At 37.6% G+C, this 22,774-nt stretch overlaps 1 long non-coding RNA gene across 5 annotated transcripts in view; it reads right to left on the reverse strand.

The window, feature by feature from the left end:
• Positions 1 to 8,131: 8,131 nt before the first annotated feature.
• Positions 8,132 to 22,774, reverse strand: part of LOC124078507 (uncharacterized) — a 68,894-nt gene continuing 54,251 nt past the window's right edge. For 2 of the 5 annotated variants that reach the window (XR_009224790.1, XR_009224789.1), the window contains exons 3-6: positions 19,521 to 19,595; positions 17,824 to 18,179; positions 10,295 to 10,413; positions 8,132 to 9,853 (exon numbers count right to left, since the gene is read on the reverse strand). This is a non-coding gene — a long non-coding RNA (uncharacterized LOC124078507). The remainder of the gene's footprint in view (positions 9,854 to 10,294; positions 10,414 to 17,823; positions 18,180 to 19,520; positions 19,596 to 22,774) is intronic. The other 3 variants (XR_006846935.2, XR_006846934.2, XR_006846936.2) reach the window with 2 other exon arrangements.

The following is a 22,774-nucleotide window of genomic DNA, read 5'->3' on the forward strand; positions in this document are numbered from 1 at the left end:
ATATATACATACAGTAATAATGTCTGTTTCATTCTACTATCTTTCCTATCTCCACATCCCCTCCCCTCCCCTCTCATCACTTCCCTCTACCTAATCTAATGTGACTCTGTTCTTTTAGGGTATACAGAAAGGTATACAGAAACTCTGTACTATGTTTGTAAACCTATTTTGTGAATTTAAAATTCCAAACTAACTTAAGGCAAAAAAGCCAAAGTTAATTCATCTGAGAATTATGATTTGTTCTTGGTATTAGTGTAATGCTGGTCTCAGAGAATGAGTCAGGAAGGGCTCTATTTCTACTTTTCAGAAGATATTGTAGAAAATAAGGATTATTTCTTTACATATATGGTAGAATTGACTTGGGATTGTGTGGTAGAGTACTGGTTCTTTTCTTACGGGAAGGTTTTCATTATAGGCTCCATTCCTTTAATAGTTCTAGGAGTAGTCAGATTATTTCTTCTTGAAAGAGATGTTGTGGTTTCTACCTTCCAAGAAATTGACATGTTTCCACTTTGTATTAAATTTCTGATCATACAGTTGTTCTTAACTATTCCTTTATTGCCTTTCTTAATATCTGTGGGACTCAGTAGTGATAACTTTTTTGTCGTTCATTTATAATATTGGAAATACATATGTATTATCGCCTCTAAAATGTTTTTGTTTGTTGTTCTTTTGTTTTTTCCTTGTTCTTTGACTTTTCTTTCTTTCTTTCTTTTTGAACTGAATCTTACTAATGTTTCCCAGGATGGCCTCAAATTCCTGGGTTCAAGCAATTCTCCTGGCTCCACCTGCCAAGTGCCTGGTATTACAGGTGCATACGACCGACCGCGCCTGACTGCCCTTTGGCTATTTGGAAAGCTGGGCATGTTGTAGTGGGTGGTATAAACTGGGGTAAGTGAGTCTTTCGTGTGAGGTTTGTTTGTTTTGTTTTTTATGTTAACCTCTCTAGCAGTGTTCGATCATATTTAGGTCTTGTTATAATTTTAAGTGCTAGGGGCTTCAAATTGCTCTGATGTCTTTATTTTTGTCTTCCCTATTAGCTTTCAGGTTTCCTGTGTACTGCTCATTATAGAGACTCTGAATCTTGCAAGCGCAATTCACTGTTATGCCAGAAACTTATTTGTGTAGTGGTAGGGTGTGGGATCAGCAGAGTGTCATATTATGACCTTCAGTTACACCTCTGCCTCTTAGTGGACCTATCTTAAGAGTTATGGCTTCACAGATATTTCCATTTCTCTTCCAGTGGTCTATCATTTCCTCCTGCCACAAACCCACTCTCACCTTCCACCTACTTCTACTCCCTTCCCTGACCACATTTTAAATCAATTTTCTTGAAGCCCTTGTTGTGTTGATTATTTTTGCCCTTAGGTGACCAAAATGGGCAGGTTTTGTTTTGTTGTGTTTTTGTTTGTTTGTTTGTTTGTTTGTGTGTGTGTGTGTGTTTATCATAGCTGGAAAAAGTTTTCAAAACTGGGCTCCGGCGAAGTCCCTTCTGCCTGTAGATCTGCCTTTGTCATTGGTAGTGTGATGCCAGATTCATGGGACCCCCAATAGACCTCCAGGAGCTGAATCCGATGCAGTCACACAAGAGTCTTTATTGCAAGCTCCAGCCTGGACTCACAACTGTTCCCGATGCAGTGGTCCCAGGGAGTGAGTCCCGGTCCTTTGTCCAGTGAGATTTTATAGGTTTTGGGGGGATACTCTATGCTCACACCATCACACAGCAAATCATTCCATACCTTGGGAAAGTCAAAGAACAATTCTTAACATTGATTAGCACATTCACTGGCAGGAACAAGTTGGGAGGGGTGATTGGTTAGTACAAGAGGGGGATTCCTTTGAACTGATTGGTTTAATCCATGAGGGGTGGACTGCTAAACTACATGGTTTCCCAACATGTTATCAACCACCATAAACTACTGGGGGGTCATCTGGCATCCCAGGTATTTCCCTGTCTCATGCTGATTGGTGGTTGCTAGGGGGTTGCTATGAGTCCTAACCTGACTGAGTCAGGGACACCTGGCGCAACAGATCTCTCCTGTTATTTGTAGACAAACAATTCAGCAGGGGTGGATATGTGTTTAGGAGTGCTCTGTGGGGTTTTCCAAGGACAAGAGCCACGCCCCCTTCCTCTGGACAGGCTTTGCTCTGAGGTAGAGGCTGGTTTCTCAAAAATGTAATCACATCAGTTTCTCAGTAGTACTTCATGTATGTTCTGAAGTGACTGATCTGTCCCTCCTACAGGCAGGGTCAACAAGAGATCTTTGTGGGATCTTCCCCATAAGAAAGCAAATAGGGTTCCTACCAGAAAAATTTCATAAAAGAGTGGAGACACTTAGCTGATCACTCTCACCCTAGTTGTTAGGATTTAGATGAGGTGTTCCCCAAAAACTCATGTGTGAGACAATGCAAGAAAGTTTAGAGGTGAAACAATTTTGGGTTATGAGAGGTTTAACCTAATCAGTGCATTAATCTGCTGATAGGGATTAACTGGATGGTAACTGTAGGCAGGTAGGTTGTGGCTGGAGGAGGTGGGTTCCTGGGGGCATGTCCTTTGGTTTACATTCTGTCCTTGGTGAGAAGAATGCTCTCTCTGCTTCCTGGTGCCATAGTCCCAGTATTTTTCTCTGGGACACATTTCCGCCAGATATTCTGCCTCTCATTGGTCCCCAACCAGTGGAGTCAGCCATCTATAGACTGAGACCTCTGAAACTGTGAGTGCCCAAATCAACTTTTCCTCCTAAAATTGTTCTTATCAGGCCTTTTGGTCACAGCTACAGAAAAATTGACTAAAACACTAGTCCACATTCAACCTCCAATGATTTATCAAATGTTATCACACACATGTTCCCAACAGTTTATGGCCCAGTGACCTCAGTTCCAGATAAACAGATCTCAGTTACTCAGTCTCCATGGATGTACCTGACTGTCCAGATTTCAGAGTAGCCCAAGTTAGGTAGTTTGCCCTGTGATCTCTGCTTTTTGATGTATCCAAAAAAAGTTGTTGATTTTTCCAGCTTTTTCTTATTTTTAAGGATGACAGTGACAATTTCCAGGTTCTTTATTTTTGAAGTATCTTTAGGCTGTTTTTATACCTCAGTGAATCACTGTGTGTCACCACTAATCCATTTCTGTGCATTTGGGATTCAACGTAATATAATATGACCACAGAAAGGCAAATGTAATGAATATCAGTAACAACAAATATCATGAAGTCACTAGTGGCCAGATAGCTATATTTCATGAAAGGTATTTTAGCTAAGACGAACCAGTAAGAAACTCCTGTGGGGCCTAGGCAGATTTCCAAATGCAATGATTAAAAAGTAAGAATGTTCTAAAGGAAAAAAAAAAAAACACATATCATATATTTCCCTTTTGTGAAGTTTATGTTTCTCACAATAAAAAAGTTCTTTCTTATCAATTTTTCTTGTGAAACTGCCAAAATATCTGCAGACAACTTGATAAAATCTTGAAAATTAAACTGCAGGGGAGTTCTCTTTAGATAGGTTTTGCAGTTTTCACTTGAAGTGTAACATCTTGTAAGAAAAGACAATGATAATGGGCGAATCCAAGTAAGCAAGGTGATAGAGAACCAGGTTTCATTCTTTTATGTGTTCATACATTTACTATATTTTTTAATTAATTTTTTAATTTGTTTTAATTAGTTATACATGACAACAGAATGCATTTATGCACTTTGATCTATCATACATAGATGGGATATAATTTCTCATTTTTCTGAGTGTACATGTTATAGAATCATATTGGTCATGCAGTCATATATATATATATATATATATATATATATATATATATATACACACATACAGTAATAACATCTGTTTCATTCTACTATCTTTCCTATCCCCACATTCCCTTCCCTCTCCTCCCTTCAATTCCCTCTACCTAATCTAAGGTAACGCTGTTCTTCTCTAGTGCCCAGAGCCTTATTGTGAATTAGCATCCTCATATTAGAGAAGACATTCAGCCTTTGGTGTTTGGGGATTGGCTTATTTCGCTTAGCATGATATTCTCCAACTCCATCCATTTACTGGCAAATGCCATAATTTCTCTCTTCTTTAAAGCTGAGTTGTATTCCATTGAGTACATATACATTTTTTAAAATCTATTCATCTATTGAAGGACACCTAGGTTGGTTCCTTAGTTTAGCTATTGTGAATTGAGCTCCTATAAACATTGATGTGGCTGCATTACAGTAGTGTGCTGATTTTTAAGTCCTTTGGGTAAAAACTGAGGAGTGGGATAGCTGGGTCAAATGATGGTTCCATTCCAAGTTTTCTGAGGAATCTCCATACTACTTTCCATAGTGGTTGGACCAATTTGCAGTCCCACCAGTAATGTATGAGTGTACCTTTTCCCCCACATCCTCGCCAACATTTATTGTTGCCTGTATTCTTGATGATGGCCATTCTGACGGGAGTGAGATGAAATCTTACTATATTACTATAAAACATCTTATATATTACTATGAAACATAATTTATTCCAAATACTCCAAGATCCAGATATGTACTCCATTTTAGGGGTACATTAGTCCTATTGTGCTATTATAACAAAAACACCATAAACTGGTAGCATATAAATAACAAAAATGTCTTTCTCACAAAAATGTCTTCTGGAGACTGGAAAGTCCAAGGTGAGGGTGTTAGAAGATCTGGTATCTGGTGAGAGAGTGCTTCCTGGTTTAGGGAGGACATCTCAGCACATCAATACACAGTGGAAGAGGCTATCTAACATCTCCAGGGGTCTCTTTTATAAAGGGCCAAATTGAGTTCATGAGAATGGAGTCCTCATGACCTAATCACCTTTCAAAACCAATCCTTCTAATACCATCACATTGGGGACTGGGTTTTAATGTATGAATTTCAGGGAACACATTGAGACCTGGAAAGTGGTGTTGTACATTATTGTGATTGCAACAGTCTCCATGTGTATAAAACTTGCTAAAGAAGTAATCCATTTGTTTTTCAAGGGTCAAATGAGCATTCTCTTTCTCTTCAAGCAAGATCACCTCTCTGGTTAGGCATCAACAAGCTACAATAATTGTACCAATGGTGGCAAATTTAATCACTGGTAATGGATTACTTAACACTAGCACTTCTCCTTACCCCCAACTATAAGAATCATACATGGTAAGAATCAGAAACTCCATTCTCCACCCAACTTCAGAGAAAGAAGGTTATCTACTTTCTTTCCAGGCCCAAGTATCTTGTGAGATCAATAAAGACACAGAACTGTGTTGACTATGTCCTGTTCAATATGAGGGGTGGGTGTCTAAAGCCACTCACTTTAAAAGCTCCATGTTGGTCATTTCTATCTTTAATGCACATTTAAGGCTTCTTCTCTATCCTTGCACTAATGTTGCAGGGATTACCCTAACTTTTTTCACTCTCAACTTTTTTTGGGGGAAGGGATATGACAGTTTATTTTAAACCTTTTTTGGATGAAGGTAGGAAAGCATCTTTAAGTGTTCCTAAGAGTAAAACAAAAGTCTTTTGATCCTTCATTTATTGAGTAGTTTGTGGTCAAATTTGTCTCCACATGTACATTACCCCAGACATGGCGGTGAACATGATCTTCTCAGATGTGTGATCTGGCCTTCATTCTCAAGTAGCACCTTGCACAAAGCCAATTGATACAATGAATGAATTTGGTCTTTCTGTCCTGTTCACCAAGCCGTGGACCATGCAATGTATCAGCTTGAGAGAAGCGGATATAATAATTTCTCTTTCCAGAGAGCAATTGATACTGCTGACCATGTGTGACCTGTACTAGAATGGTGATATCAAGGAGACACCATGAGTGGACCTCACTCATCACGATTATGAGGAATGGGTTCTGGAAAGATCACTTAGCAATTTCAAATACTGAAAATAAATATGCACGCCTTACTTTGTCATTTTCATGTATGTGAATAAGTAAGTTGACTGCATGTCCGCCCACCAACCAAAGCATAAACTTCAGAGTTTTAAATGTTGATCTTATTACAATGTCAACTTCTATAGGTGGTCTCAGCAGACAAAGAAAATAAAGGTCTGATATTCATTGCTTTCATCAGCTTTGGCAGATTTGCTTCCATATATTTGGATTCCCTCCAGCCTTCACATTTAAAACTCAAATATGTGTATACAATTTACAACTACTTATCCTTAAGGATTTACCATAAGGTTATATTGCTAAATATTAGACCACTTTTGGAGGGAGTATATATTAATAGTGAAAAATGAATACTTTTATGGAGATTTATTATAAATCTATGGTGATTAAGACATTGATATTTTCATAGAATAATCAAAATAGAAAGCCCAGAACCATCTACACATGTAAAAAATTTGGATATATATATAGTCGTTAGGGCTTGTGAATTAATGAACAGCAAATTATTCAATTAGTGGGGCTAAATTATTCATAGTTTTAAAAAAAACAGCATTGGAACCTAATTTACATCGTATGTCTAGGTTGGCATAAATTTAAAAGCATGATGATCACAAGTGTTGGTGATGAAATGGAAAAAACATAGAATCTCTAAAATGCCGATGATGGCATGACTTTTAAAATTTCTACAGAAAATTATTTGGCTCTTTTTAGTAAATTTGAAAATGTACATATCCTATAATCAGAAATTCCATTCCCAACCATCTACCCTAGAGCAGTAGTTCACAACGTTATCAGGTCCATTGTCCTTTTTTTGTTAACACATATTTTATAATATCTTCTTTACTGTTCTTTAATGAAATTCAAAATCCTATAACTAACCTACATACTTAATTTCAAAAACACAAACCAGAGAATCAAGGATCATCTATGAAGCAAACTAAATTATGACACGATTTGGAGCCACTGGTGGAGCATAAGAAAGGAACTTGTCTTTTTATTGGCAATAGAAGTGTTATTCTTTGGAAAGTATTTCATTCATAAAAAAGGAAACATAATTCTAGACGACTACCTGATTTTTTTAAATTAAGGATATTTCTAGATCATAAGAATTACTTAAAAGTCAACATGATAGCAAACTATATTTTTAAAAGGAAATCGATTATAAAACAATATTATTTTCATATCTAAGGGCTTGGTCCTTGTTTTTTAAGAAAATATAATTTTATCTTGATAAATATACATAAGATGCACCATTATTAAGGGTGCAGCTCAGTGGCACTAAGTGTATTCACATTGTTGTGCAACTATCACCACCAGCTGCTGGCTGATGATTGGCTCACAGCGGCCCCAGCAACATCTAGCTGATTGGCTCCTCGGCCCCAGCAACATCTAGCTGATTGGCTCCTCTGCGGTGATGCTCATTGGACTGTTTCCCTGCCCTTTCAGACCACGGAGCTGCTCATTGGGGGACGTTTTTGGCTCCGCCCACGTGACCCAGCCAATCGGCCTCAAGAGCAGGAGGATTGTGGGAGGTGGAGAGAAGCTTGTGTGGGAGAGAGAGGCTTGGGGAAAGCCGGTGGTGGCAGTTGAGGCTCTGAGGGTTTTTCCTGAGAGACTATTTTGTTTGTCGTGTGTGGTTCTAAAAATAAAGTTAGTTTCTTTTGACAAGTGGCTCCTGATTGTGCCCAGCCAGACTGCGGCATTTGGTGGCCCGTACGGCATTTGGTGGCCCGTACTTCCAGCTGCCAGCAACCATCCATCCCCAGAGCTTTTTAATCTTACCTAGATGACCCCCTTCACTCCTTAAACAATAACCTTCCATGCTGTCCTCAGCCCCTGGTGACCTACATCCTACTTCCTATCCCTATGACTATGACTAATCTAAGTATCTCATAGTATACAATTTATATCTACTATTTGAGACCTATATTTCACTTACCATAATGTCTTCAATTTTCATTCATGTTGAAGATGTCAGAATTACTTTCCTTTTTAATGCTGAATAACATAAATTGTACATAATAGCCACTATATTTTGTTTATCCATTTATGTGACACTAGACATTTGGGTTGCTTTTACCTTTTAGCTACTATAAATAATGCTATGGACATGTATGTAGGTATAAGTATTTATTCAAGTCCCTGCTTTCAGTTTTTTGGGCAATATACTCAGAAGCAAAATCACTGAATCACATAGCAATTGTTTTTTCACTATTTGAAAAATCACCACACCATTTTCCATGCTACAGCATTTTATATGCCCACAAGAAATGCACATGGGTTCTAATTTTGCCACATCCTCACCAACACTTATTATCTGCTTTAAAAAAAAATAACAGTTATGTTAGGGGATGTAAGTAGTATCTTATTGCAGTTCTGATTTGCATTTTCTAAGAATTAGTGATCTGCATCCTTTCATGTGTTTGTTGATCACTTGTATATCTTCTATGGAGGAATGTGTATTCAAGTCTTTTAACTCTTTCTTTTTTAAATTAATTTATGTATTTAGGCATATATGACAGCAGATTGCATTTTGATTCATTGTACACAATTGCAGCACAACTTTTCATTTCTCTTGTTGTTCATGATATAGCATCACACCATATGGGCAGTCATACATGTACCTAGGGTATTGATGTCCATCTTATTCCACCATCTTTCCTGGCCCCATATTCCCTCCCCATCCTTGCCTCCCTTTTGGAATCAATCAAAGTTCCTTCATTTTTCTCATGCCCCACCTCTGTTATGAATCAGCAGCCATTTTATCAGAGAAAACATTCATCCTTTGTTTTGTTTTTTGTTTTTTTGATTGGTTTACTTTGCTTAGCATGATATTTTCCAACTCTATCCATTTACCTGCAAATACCATAATTTGATTCTCTTTTAATGCTGAGTAATATTCCATTATGTTTATATAACCTAGTTACCCTAGTTTCTTTATCCATTCATCTATTGAAGGGCATCTAGGTTGCTTTCACATTTTAGCTATTGTGAACATTGATGTGGCTGCATTAGTATAGTATGCTGATTTTAAGTCCTTTGGGTATAGACCGAGGAGTGAGATAGCTGGGTCAAATGGTGGTTCCATTCCAAGTTTTCTAAGGAATCTCCATACTTTCCAGATTGGTTACACCAATTTGCAATCCCACCAGCAATGTATGAGTGTGCCTTTTCTCCCACATCCTCACTAACATTTTTTGTTGTTTATATTCTTGATAACTGCCATTCTGACTGGAGTGAGATGAAATCTTAGAGTAGTTTTGATTTGCATTTCTCTAATTACTAGAGATGTTAAATATTTCTTCATATATTTGTTGATCGAGTTTATATTTTCTTCTAAGAACTATCTGTTCAGCTCCTTAGCCCATTTATTGACTGGGTTGATGTTGTTGTTGTTGTTATTATTATTATTATTATTTTGGTGTAAAGTTTTTGGAATCCTTTATATGTCCTGAAGAAGATTAGTGCTCTATCTGATGTGCATGTGGCAAAAATTTGCTCCCAAAATGTAGGCTCTCTTTTCACCTCATTGATTCTTTTGCTGAGAAGAATCTTTTTAGTTTGGGTCCAACCCATTTATTAATTCTTGATATTATTTCTTGCACTTTAGGAGTCTTGTTAAGGAAGTCGGGGCCTAATCCAACATGATGAAGATTTGAGCCCACTTTTTCCTCGATTAGGCACAGAGTCTCTGGATTAATTCCTAGGTCCTTGATCCACTTTGAGTTGAGTTTTGTGCATGATGAGAGCTAGGGGTTTATTTTCATTTTGCTGCCTATGGATTTCCAGTTTTCCCAGCACCATTTGTTGAAGACAAGATTATTTGAAGGATTTTCTTCTCCTTTTGCTGTTAATGAATTATAGGAGCTATTTATATTCTGCGTATCAATTCTCCATCAGATATATGAGTTGAAAATTTTTTCTTCCATCCCATGTTTTAGTTAGCTTTTTCGTCTCTACTAAGGAAAAAAAAAACTGATAAGGAAGAAAAAAAACTGTAGGGAAGAAAAGTTTATTGGGGGCTTATAATTTCAGAGAACTCAGTCAACAAACAGCTGACCCTATTTGCTCTGGATCCAATGGGAGGCAGAACAGCATGACAGACAATGTGTGAAGGAGGAAACTAGCTCAAGATATGGCAAACAGGAAACAGAGAGAGTTCTGCTCACCCGGAACAAAATAAAAAACCCCCAAAGCATGTCACCTTCAGCCACACTCTACCTGACTGCAGTTACTGCCCCATTAACCTATGTTAATGAACTAATCTACCAACTAGGTAACACAATCATTTCACCCCTGAAAATCCTTGCATTGTCACACATGAGATTTTGCAGGACCCCACATATCCGAACTATAAAATTCTGCCCCCAGCCTCTGAAAGTTCATGTCCATCTTACAATTCAAAATATACTTAGTCCATTTCCAAGAGTACTCATAGTTTTGGGTTTTAGCATGACCCAAAAGTCCAAGTCCAAAGTCTTTCCTGGGATTCAAGGGAAATTCTCAGGGTGATCCCCTGTAAAAAAACAAAAGCAAGTTGCATATATTCAACATATAATGGCACAGAGTAAATATTCCCATTCCAAAAGGGAGAAAGAGGAACAAAGAAAGAAGGAATGGGACCAGAGTAAGACTGAAATGCAACTGGGCAAACAAGTCCTTCCTGTAGCTCCATATCCAGCATCTGGGGCACAGGGCATTGTGAGGTTCTCTCCAAAGGACTTGTGTAGCCCTGCCCCTGTGGCCATGTTGGTTGCAGACCGTGCAGCCTCTCTCTTAGCTTGTTTCTTTTTAATTCCTGCAGCTTTCCTTAGCAGACACCCTATTACTGATATATCTTAATCTCAGGAGTCTCTCCTAAAGCTTCAGCTTCCCTCTCGCCATCTTCACATATTGCTCCAACAGGGACAGCCCACAGGGACTCCAATGCTACAACACTTTGCCGGCCTTCCCAGGCCTTCCCTTGAAATCTTGATGGAAGTCTCCATGAATCCCTAACTCCACCATCCTTCCATCCTGCAGAACCAGGATCATATGGTTGATGCCATGGTCTGCCACCCTCTTGAGCAGTAGCCAAGCCTTCTAGGGCCACAGCTGCAGCAGCCTCTGAGTGCCCAGGTGGGTGAGCACAGGGAAAAAACTTCCTAGGTACCCTTGTGCAAGCATGGTGCCCCCAGGGTCTCTACTCAAAGGAATTTTTACTTTTAACCTTGAACCTGAGATGGGTGTGATATTGCCAATCCCTAAAATGCCCTCAAGCCATCTTTCCTATTGTCTCTTTGTTCAGTTCATAACATCTCTTTAACAAACACAACTTCCTTAGCCTGAGTTTCACTGCCACTTTTCTGGCCAAACTGCAATTTTTCAAAAATCTTTTGGCTCAGCTTTGTGCTCCTGACTCTTATAGTAAACTTGGCTAAAAGCCACCAGCAATATTCATGCCACTGCCTGAATGCTGAGCTGCCTTGAAATTTCCTCCACCAGATTAATTAGTTTACCATCTTTAAATTCAACCTCACAAATAGTCTCAGGATATGGGCATAGAGATAGATAAATATAAAAAATGGTCATGAAAATTGCTATGATTTGGTACTTGAACATCTCCCCAAAGGTCCCACTTCTTAAAGACCTGGTCCCCAGATAGTGCTCATAGGAGGCGGGGCCTAATGGAAGGCTCTTAGGTCATTGGGAGCATGCCCTTGCAGCAAATTTAGGAAATTTCCTTGTTTTCTTTGGCTTCCTGGATAATGAGGTGACCCTGCCACATGTCCCCACCATGATGTACTGTCTTTCCCACAGGCCCAAAGCCATGGAACCAAATATGTACTGGAATCTCCCAAACCATGAACCAAAGTATATCTTTACTCTTTATAAGTTAATTATCAAAGGTATTTTTTATATTAACAGAAAGTAAACACATGAATGAATACAATTTCAGGAACAGGGGCTTTGGAAGAAGAGAATGAGATCAGGGAAGAATGTATTTGGGTATAAACTTTACTCCTAATAGTTTATAACATAAGCTAGGTTTGAGACCACAAATGTTCAATATATTATACCTTATATTTTTATGTTAAAAATATTTCAAACAAATAAAAGTAAAATATTTTTGCAGTTTAGGAGTCTAAAGATACCTAGTCTTTGAAACCTGGCTCTATTACTTACAAGTTTATAACCTGAGCAAATCACTAAACTCCTCTAAATGATAGTTTGCTTCTCTGTCAACTGGGAATAAAATAGAAGTTACAATAGAAGGATAGTATAGAAGGTTGAAATGACAGAGTATGTTTAAAGGTCTAGCATATTTCCTTGATACTAAGGAAAACTAACATTTGTTCAAACACATCTTATATAGTCTTTGTGATTTTTAATAAACAATCCCATCCTACCTTCTGTCTGATCCATTGTCAAAATATGTGTATCGGCCGCTAGTGGAAACCGTGAATAGATGTATTCTAGTTACTTGTCAGATAACTCTCTGTTGTCCAAATCCTATCAAAACTCCACTTATGAGAATAGATATTTATGGAGGATTGTCTGAAGGACATGCTATTCATCTGTTCTCTAAAAATGATGAATTTTACCCTTGGATCAAATCATACCATCAGAGAGCTGCATATCTGGATGGCATCATTCTGATTGTTGTCAAATTTACTTGACAGAATTGAACTTTGCTGTTCCGATATTGGCTTGCATTGAGGGATGCTGCAAGAAGCCACACAGCAAACTTTCCTCTTGAATTTATTGCTGGGATGGAGTCCAGGATGTTATTCTCTGAATCAAAAGTGTTTTCTTTACAAAGACCCAAGGGAGAAATTTTTCTCAGCTCAGCAAGATGAAAACCTTAAACAGGTAGGCTGCCTTTATCTTATGGACAACATGGATCTTTTAACTGATTATGTTTCCCTACTTACTTTCGTCTTCTGAAAATGCACATCCCAATCTGTAGTCCATCTCTAAATAATTTAGCACCCATTCCTGAGAGGTAGGTAAATTTACTCCTGAATTGGTATCCTGTCCATAATATCTCTTTGCTCCAATGATTTATTTTCCATGGAGTTTTAGAGACTGACTCAAATTCTTTATGAAACAAAATAGGAAAGGAGAAAAGGGAAACATCAGGATAGAATAAAGGGAAGCCTGACATAAACAAGTAAGTAATAAAGTGGTAAAACCATGTCTTCTTCACCTCAGTATTCCCCAGAGCACATTGCATAGAATCTTACAACTAGCATATGGTTAATCTACATTTGCTACAGTGAAAAGAATATAAAACCTCACTGCCCCCAACCATTCCATTTCCTACTTGTGCATGGCATAAGGTTGGGCTGGAAATGAGAAAGGTTTGATGAACACCTCAAAAGCAAAAGAGAACACTTAGAAAGTTTTCAAGGCATGCTCAACATTTCCTAAAGGGATGTCTTAACTGCTTCTCAAGGTTTCCTCAAATGCCACCAACCCCTGACTGTGAGCAAAAACCTCTTCATCCTCTGAACACCTTTAGAATGCACTATGTCTCATCACTTAGTTAGAATTTGTTTTATAACTTAATTTGAGATATAGATAGATAGATAGATAGATGATTGGTAGATAGACAGGCAGACATTCAGAAGGGGAAAAGACCAGGCTTGCATGTATTTCTTTGTATTTATAAGCATATTAGCAATTATAATGTCAATATATACAACAATCATTTCCAGTAGTATGTTAGTCAGCTTTCTGTTACTTCAACAAAATCCCTGAGATAATGCTATAAAGAGAAAGTTTGTTTAGCCTCACCATTTTGCAGGTCCAGTTCATAATCTATTGGCCCTATTCCTTTGGGGGTCTGTGGTGAGGAATGCATGATAGCAGGAGCGTATGTCAGAACAAAACTGCTCACCTCATAGCTGAGAAGCAAAAGGTAAGAAAGGAAGAAAACGCAAGGCCTTTTAAGACCTCCTACTAGGCTCCACCTCTTAAAGGTCCTACTATCTCCTGGTAGTACTACCCTGAGGACCAAGCCTTTAACACCTGGGTCTTTAGGGAGCATTCAAGATATAAATTATAGCAAGTAGATACATAAAAATCTATTTCATTGATTTCTTGATGAAGGCAAGAGGCAGAACACATACAGCCCTTATCCTTATACACACACAATAATATAGACGACTGTCAAATTCACTGTGTTAAATGAAAGAAGACAGACTCAAAAGGCTACATAGTTTTTTATTCCATTTATATGACATTCTTGCAAAAGCAAACTATAAGGTTAGAAAACAAATTCGTGGTTATCAAGGGCTGAGGGAAGAAAATGGGTACACAAGGGCATGGGAGAATTGGGAGAGCAAAAGAACTCTCCTATATCTAGATTGTGTGGTGGTTACAAAACTGTATATATTCATGAAAACTCCCAGAATTCTAACTTACAGAGTGTGGATTTTACTATTTGTAAATTATACATAATTTAAAAGAATGGGAATAGGGATCCACTTCACTCAATATCTGCTGAAAATACTGAGCATAGTTTTCACTTCCTGAATCTGGTAAGTTAGCCCAGCTTCTAGTCCTCGTGTAAGGATAAGGGCAGTATGTGTTCTGCCTCTAACTCTAAATCCAAAATAGATATTGCTAATCAACCACGGCACTTTTTTTCCACTATGAGGCAGACAGAATCTCATGCAGAATCTTCACAAGAACACTCTAAACAGACACCAATAAGTTTTTAGAATTTGCATGAAATGAAATCTGCTTTCTGAGGGGAATCTAGGTCATCCCAAACAGGTACTATCATTTTCTCATTGTCTTATTGTAGGCATAATGCCTACAAAGAGTTAACTTAATTTCAGATGATTTTTCTTGTTTATCTCAGTAGAGTATATATTTCTGAAAAGTAGGAAAAATACAAATATCAGCACAGGAACTCATTTCGTCACTTATGTCCAGTGAACGGGGTTTGGAAAATACATCTTGAGCCGCACAAGTAGAAGATCAAGTGATCTTAGGATGTGAAAGCTATGAGAACTTAGGAAAGCTGTGAGTACTGAGCTCTTAGGATGTGACTATGGCACAAAGCAAGAGATTTGGGTGTAAGCAGAGAATATGAGGAAGGACATGATAAAGTAAAAGCAGAGATTACAACAGATCCCATTTTGTCTTGGACTCCATACTGGACACAGAAGGATGAGCCAAAGAAAGAGACTTCTCTAGCCCTGGGGATCTTGTAATCCAGTGAAGGTCATAGACATTAAAGAACTAGTCACACAAATAACTAGACACAGAGCATTGAAAGTAGTGTGGAAAAAATGTACAGAGTGACTAAGAAAATAATTCAGAGGAATTAATTGAGGTGGGCAGAGAGGAATATAGCAGAGTCTCTTTGGAGTAAGTGGATTTTATTCTTGAGGCCAGAGGAAGCATAGGTGTTGACCAAGAGGGGTGGACAAGCAATTTCAGGAAAACAGCCCGTGTTTAGGTCCTGAACTGAGTAATGCACATTCAGCCTTGACTCATGGAAAGACCATCTGTATTGCAGGGAAACATCATCCTAGGAATAAGATCACCCAAGCTCAGGGATCAGGTTGCAGAAGCCCCTATAGTCCACATGGAGGATTTTTATATACATCTTAAGAACACTAGAAAACCATGAAGTCAAGTCAAATCACTGATACCATAGGCCAACAGCCATGATAAAACTTGAAAATCTAAAAGCACTAAAGTAATCTCCAAAATGAGATAAAATCTAAAACTTAACAACAGGAGCTCCCATAGCATTTTATATCCACTATTTGAATATCACTTATCACAGTATTTGTGTCTCTCTTCTAGACCAAGAGCTTCTGGAATTACTTGATGCCCAGGATTTAAAGCATCGAAGGTGCTCAAAACATATTGGCTGGATTGAAATGAATTCAATGCAAATACAAAAGAAAGCTTCCCAAAGCCAATTTCATCCATGAATTCCATGTCATCTCCCAAAGTGGCTTTAGCTCTAAAGCTGAAAGCTATGAGAACTGAGAGAGAGGCAAAGTTTCAGATGCATCTACCTAAGGATAAAATAAGCTTTATGAAGCTGTCGTGAATATATGCTGATTTGGAATTACTCTGAGAATTCTGTCACGGTTCCAGCAATGCACAGCACAACAAAAGACAACGTGGAGATAAAAATTACAGGTTGCAAGGATTATTTTTGGAATTTGTTCAAAAGCCAAGACAAACACAGCAAGAGCACAAGAACAGCCAGCGAGTGACAAAATTTCCCCTCCGTGGATCAAGAAAGAGTAGGAAAGGGAATGACAACCCAAAGGCAGGGACTAAATGGAACGAAACTTCTAAAATGGGAAAGGTGTGTGGAGCAAGTGAGAGTCTTACAGGGGATGTGGAGAGCTCTCAAACTAAGAAGCACTGACAGAAAGAAAAATGGGCAGTCGTAGCACAGAGGAAATAGTAGCAAGGTCATTGTTAGAGGTTGAATTGTGTCCCCCTCCAAAAAATTCTTTTTTTGAAGTCCTAACTCTGCTTATCTTAGAATGTGACCTAATTGGGAGACAGGTCCAAAGGTATTAAAGTTAAAAGGAGGTCATTGAGGTTCACCCTAACCCAATATAGACCATGCCTCTTTAAAAAAAAAAAAAATCTGCATAGAGAGAAGACACCATGTGAGGACACACAAGTCCAGGAGAAAGACCTGGGGCAGATCTTCCCCTCATAATGCTCAGGAAGAACCCACACTGCCAACAGGGCTGATCTCCAACTTGATTTCAAATTTCCAACCTCCAGAACTGTGAGAAAATAAACTTCTATTGTATAAACTACCCAGGTGTCAAATTTTGTGATTACAGCCCTAGCAGGCTCATACAGTAATCAATTTGAAAAGTCCTCATTTACCAGAGGATTTAAAAATGGAAGGGTCGGAGTTGGTAGATGAGGGGGATAAATAAGGTGTCCTCGGGATCACATTTGCATGAAGGAGGTTATTCTTGCCGAGATGTGTCCACCAGAAACTGTACAAAGGTAAGGCCTAGAATGTTAATATTAGCTAATAACAATAAGTAACAACAATAAGTTTTAATACATGTATCACATATTTACCTAAAATCCTTGATTCTTACAAAAGAAAGTTGAATTATCTTATTGAGGAGAATAGGTATCTCAGAGAAGTTTGGCTACTGGCCCAAGGTCAGACATAGCTAGTAAGAAGTGGAGGAAAAGAATCAGATGACATCACCTTCTCTTTCCTCTCCCCTCCCACCTCCAGCTCCTGAAAATACGGTGAATCCAGGGAAAATGTGGTGTCAGCAAAGTAATCAGAAAAATCTCTCTCAAACATAAGATTAATGTAAATTGGAAAAGATAGAGAATAGAATCTTTCTTAGGCCCACAGACTAGAAAGTCTATGTATAAGGGTTAAAGTTTTCTTCTTCCTTTACCCCTCCTCATCCTCCTCTCTATCTTACCTCCACCCCCACCATCTGTGTCTGACTATCTATCTTTTACCTACTAAAAGCAGACCCAGAAATAATTTATATGTAGCTAGATTGCTCTGGATAGCAAACTGAACCACATGACATAATTTCTTCCATTTATATGTGAAGATTTGCAGGAGGAAATGTGACCCGTGGAATAGAGAAGGAGAAGAATGAGGCTGAAGTACCCTGGTCCCAGCTTACTAACCATCAGAACTTGGGAAAGTCAGTTAACTACACTGATCTTCAGTTTCTAAGTCTACCCAGAATGGCTACTTCCTGGGTCTATCAATTTATATTTTAAAATATGAATGAGGTGGCTTTGGTTTCAGCTCCAAAGGGTAAAGAACTTAGAAATCAGCATTCCCATCCTTGCAATAAGAAATCGCCGAATAGATTGTGAATTCGAAGGCACTTCTTGGAGATTGCCAACTGTCCAAATGGGAATAAACAGAAGAAAGAAGTCACTGGGATCTGCTTACCCAGAGCAGAAGCTGGCAGAGACTAACAGAGCTGGTAGAGGTACTGGATGACCATCTGCATGAATGGCTGAAGGTTGGGAACTGGCTTAAGAGTGAGAAATTCCTGGAGGCTGTCATCTGTGGGTGGGGAGCACATTTTTCTGGTTTTATCTCCAGAAATTTTACCAGGTACTCACAACAAAGAGATTAAAAAAAAAAAAATCCTCTTATGGCTCTAGCAGTGTGATGAGCATGAGATGCACCAAAAGCCTTCTCTACAACACAAGCCACCCAGAGGAAAGTCTGTCCCAGAGCCTTATCCTCCTTGAGAAAGGGGTATTTCTCCAGCTGCATATCCTCTAGTCTTCTTCTCCCACCTAAAAGGAAAAAGAGAGAGGGAAAAAAAGCTAAAAACCAAAAACCAACAACAACAAAACACACACACACACACACGCCAGGTGTGGTGGTACACAACTATAATCTGAGGGAGAAGGACAGCAAGTTCAAAGTCAGCCTCAGCAACTTTGCGAGACCCTAAGCAACTCAGTGAGACCCTGTCTCTAAATAAAAAAATTAAAATTAAAAGAGCTGGGGTGTGTCTCCGTGGGCAGTTAAGTGCCCCCCTGGGTTTAATCCCCAGTACAAAAAAAAAAAAAAAGAAAGAAAAGGAAGAAGAAGAAGAAGAAAGAAAAAAACTCACAAAACTTTAAAAGCCATAGCCCAGGGACACAAACCCATTGAAAACTGAGATCTACTCATAGGATTATAGAATACTTCCACACCCCCATGACTTACTCCTACATCAAGACTCTGGTCAATGACATCATATTACAGCTGAAAGAGCTATGTGAGGAGGAGTTCTTAGGGAAACCCAAACATAGCAGAGTAACTAAAAACAGGGGAAGCAATGGAGGAATTTGAAGTCTATTGTCTATAACTACAAGCTGACTCTGAACCAGATAAACACAAACTCTCACATGAAAGGCCTATTTACCTCAGTTCCTATTACTGAGTATGTAATTCTCTTTCTTTTTTTTCCTTTGGTACTGGGAATTGAATTCAGGGGCACTTTACTATGGAGCTGCATCCCAAGTCCCTTTTTATTTTATTTATTTATTTATTTATTTTTGAGTCAAGATCGCACTAAGTTGCTTAGAACTTCACTGAGTTGCTGAGGCTGGCCTCGAACTTGCAATACTCCTACTTCAGTCTCCCGTCGCTGGAATTACAAGTGTAGCATGTCATTTTCTGCCTTTCACCTAAAGGAAAAATTTTGAGGCTTGCTAAAACAAGACAAAAAACACATTCTGAAGATGTGAAGAAATCATTAAAACACAAAATCCCAGAATTAACACACAGAAAATTTAAAATAATTATGATTCATAATTATTTTATATGTTATATAAAATATTTTATATTTTATATATGTTATTTTATATTCATATGTTAAGGCTTTTAATGGAAAAATTCAAAGCATTCAATATATAACTTTCCTATACTCATATATGAATACATGACCAGTATAGCTCCACATCATGTTCAACCACAAGAATGGGATCAAAATTGTAATGGGTTGCACCATTCAAAATATACCCTACTGTCATGCATATCTAAAAAAAAAGAACAGATGAGTCATATAAGCAGAAGGGTACAACTCTAAGAAAGAATAAAAAGTAAATGTAGGGGTTGGGGTTGTGGCTCAGTGGTAGAGCACTCACCTAGCATGTGTGAGGCCCTGGGTTGGATCCTCAGCACCACATAAAAATAAACAAAGGTATTGTGTCCACCTACAACTAAAAAATAAGAATAATTTAAAAAAATAAATAAAGTAAATGGTAGAAACCAAGAACAATATAACAGAAATGAAGAATATTTTTGATGATCTATTCAGTAATTGTTTTCTATTAACATGGATAAAAATGGAATTCACGAACCTGAAGATAAGTTGAGAGAAATTTACCAAACCAAAATACAAAAATGAAAAAAAAAAAATTAAAAAAGAAAAAGAATGGAATGTTCAGAAAAAAAATTAAAAAAAGAAAAAGAATGGAATGTTCAGACGATTTCAACAGGTGTAATATGCATGCAATAGGAATATTAGAAGGAAAAGGAAGAATTAACAGAGCAAAAGAAATATTTGAAGTAATAATGGCTAAAGATTTTTTTAAAAAATTAATGACCCACACCGAACTACACATCCAAGAGGCTCAGAGAAGACCAACCAGGATAAATTTTTAAAATATCTACACTTAGGCATATTATATTGAAACTTCAGAAACCCAAAGGCAAAATGAATATATTAAAATCATCCATATCCACATTAAGAAAGAAAGAGCCCAGGAGAAAGGACCGAGAAGGTAGAACAAAATGTTTCCCTTTTTAAATTCTTTATTAACCTATAACTGATAAAAACAATAATAGTAAATGTATTGGTGACTATAGTCCATGGAAAAGTAAACCAACAGCTAAACTATAAAGAATGAGATGCACAAATTATTATTATAACACTGTTATAATATGGCAGGTGGTATAGGGCTATTTTGATGGTGGAGGTAGATTAGTAGGTCTCCATTCAGCTGTATCAAGAAACATTTTAAACGTGAAGGCTTTCTTTTTTTTTTTCTTTTTTTTTTAAATTTTTTTTATTGGTTGTTCAAAACATTATAAAGCTCTTGACATATCATATTTCATACATTAGATTCAAGTTGGTTATGAACTCCCAATTTTACCCCAAATACAGATTGCAGAATCACATCGGTTACACATCCACATTTTTACATAATGCCCTATTAGTAACTGTTATATTCTGCTACCTTTCCTATCCTCTACCATCCCCCCTCCCTCCCCTCCCATCTTCTCTCTCTACCCCATCCACTGTAATTCATATCTCTCCTTGTTTATTTTCCCATTCCCCTCACAACCTCTTATATGTAATTTTGTATAACAATGAGGGTCTCCCTCCATTACCATGCAATTTCCCTTTTCTCTCCCTTTCCATCCCACCTCATGTATCTGTTAAACGTGAAGGCTTTAAACACATTAAAAGACAAGCATTGTCAGAGTGGCTAAAACACAAGAAACGACCCTTTAAATACAAAACTCGCATGACTAACAAGCAAATGGATAGAAAAAACATGCAACAAGCCCACATGAATTAAAAGAAAGCTGGCATAACCATACTACTTTTAGATAAAGACTTCAGAATTTAGAAGATTATCAGGAATAAAGGGAGATTATATAGTGATAAAGGAAGTATTATGATTTAGATACTAGGTGTCCCCCAAAAGCTCATGTGTGAGTCAATGCAATAGGGTTCAGAGGTGAACTGATTGGTTATAAGAGTCTTCATCGAATTAGTGTGTTAATGCACTAATAGGGATTAACTGGGTGATGGACATAGGCAGGTAGGGTGTGGCTAGAGATTGGTCATTGGGGGGCATGCCTTTGGGGCATACATTTTTTTCTGGATGAGTAGAATATTCTCTCTCTCTCTCTCTCTCTCTCTCTCTCTCTCTCTCTCTCTCTCTCCCCCCCCCTTCCTGGTGCCATGTTCTGAGCTGCTTTCTTCCTCCACACCCTTCCACTACGATGTCCTGCCTCACCTGGAGCTCAGAGCAATCGAGTTGGCCAAGTATGGACTAAGACCTCTGAAACTGTGAGCCCCAAAATTAATTTTTCCTGTCTTTTGATCACAGTGTCCCAAAAGCAGACCAAAACAGGAAGCATTTAGTAAAGATTTAATAATCCTAAATGTGTATGCACCCAAAAACAGAGCATCCAAAATATATAAGAGCAAAACTAGTAGAACTAAAAAAGGAAGGAGACTAATCCACAATTATGACTGGAGATCTTCATATCCTTCATATCTCTGCAATAAATGAGAGTTCTAGTAGATAGATTATCAGTAAGGGTACAATGACTTGAATAGCGCTATCAAATTGATCTAACTGATATTTATAGGGTATTTCATACAACAGAATAATACACACTTTTCTCAAGATATAAAACACGCAACTCATTTTGAAAGAACAGATATACAAAATATGTCCTCAGTTGACAATGAAATTAAACCAGAAATACCTAATGAGTGTTAAACAACTAATCAATCAATAATACAAAGAACTGGAAAATTCCCAAATATTTGGAAATTAAACACAAACTTCGCAATGACTCATGGATCAAAAACTAAGTCTTAAAATAAATAAATTTTAGATATTTTGAACTAAATGAAAATACAACTAATTAAAATTTCTAGGATGAAATGAAAGCATTATTTCAAGAGAAATGTACAGCATTAAACACACATATTTGAAAAGTTATATATATATATAATATAATATTTATATATTATATTTATATATAATATTTATATATTATATATATAATATATAAATAAGAACCTAAACATTCACTTTAGGAACTAGGGAAAGCACCTAATACAAGCACACGATATAACATCTGGCTTGACATCTAACAAATAACCACAAATGCTAAGGGAACGTTAATTATTGCTGTTTTGCAAATGAAGTTATAAAGCTGCAGTTATGAGACTTAAAATTTTCAAAATATTGGTGCTTTCTATTGTCATACTTTTCCCTTTCTTCAGATTCAGTGAACCCCAAAACTGACTACACAGAGAAGTCACATGAGGAGCCTTAATGAAACACCAGACCTCTTTTTGAGTTTGAGTCAGTCAGAGGTAGGGTGACTGTAATTTCACTCTCTTAAGGGATTCTCATAAACTCAAGTTTTGAACAATTGCTATAGATTCTATCCTCTTATGGATGTATGTTTTTTATATGGAATTCTGTCTTTCTTTCTTTGTTTCTTTGTTACACAGTAGAATGCATTTTGACATTTGTATACATACTGTATACAAAGGGAGCACAACTTCTCATTCTTCTGTCTGTACATGGTGCAATAATAATTTCTGTTTCATTCTACCATCCTTTCCATCCCCACAGCCCCAACC

This window comes from Marmota monax, unplaced genomic scaffold (assembly GCF_021218885.2).
Source record: "Marmota monax isolate L192 unplaced genomic scaffold, Marmota_monax_Labrador192_F-V1.1 WCK01_AAM20220418_F8-fsc00706, whole genome shotgun sequence".
In the NCBI taxonomy this organism is placed as follows: domain Eukaryota; kingdom Metazoa; phylum Chordata; class Mammalia; order Rodentia; family Sciuridae; genus Marmota; species Marmota monax.